This window comes from Pteropus alecto, unplaced genomic scaffold (genome assembly GCF_000325575.1).
Source record: "Pteropus alecto unplaced genomic scaffold, ASM32557v1 scaffold166, whole genome shotgun sequence".
Taxonomy (NCBI): Eukaryota; Metazoa; Chordata; class Mammalia; order Chiroptera; family Pteropodidae; genus Pteropus; species Pteropus alecto.
The window spans coordinates 1,416,612-1,417,335 of NW_006439757.1; positions in this window are offsets into that span (position 1 = coordinate 1,416,612).

Sequence of the window (724 nt, forward strand, 5' to 3'; positions counted from 1 at the left end):
TAACAAAAAACCTGTGCCATTGCACAACATAGAGGCCATTCAGTCAACTTTGACGTTCTATCATGTTTCTGACTCAGAAACATTCAACTCCTCTGGGATGGTGAGGGTGTCACATGTCTGCCTTGTCATTCCCCCAAGGCTTTGTTTATGTCACTATGTGACTTTGGGTGCCAACGCAGGCAGACAAGATCAATAATATAACCATGGTCTCCTAAGATGTTCTGTTCGGTGGCAGAGGAGAGCATCCCCTTCAACACTGCTGACCACAGGGGCTCTGGAGAGACCTCTTCGTGAGTCGCTGGCAAAGCAAGTGCATGCCATTGAGTTGCAGAACAAAGTGCAGGATTTAACAGTGAGTAACATTCCAAACTGCAAAGCTTTGGTTCATCGAACAAAATGAAAGGGACATGCGTGGATATTGTAACATCTTCCATCAGTTTTTAGGAGCTGGAGTGACATGGTGAAGGTCAAAGACATTTTGGATCTGGCCACTGAGTCAATTTCACTGGAAGGAGCAGAAGCTCACCCTGAAAGACATCCAAGTTCTTCCTCCTCTGGGACCCAAGGCTGCAGAGCACATCTCAAAGCATGACCTGGAGGAGGTGGCTCCTATGGTAACCAGTAGGACTTGTATTTCGCGTGGAGTCATTCATAGAGTGGCAGCTCATGCAGGTAGTACGAAATGGCACATATTCATGACTGCTTTTAGACTCTCTGCAGAGCG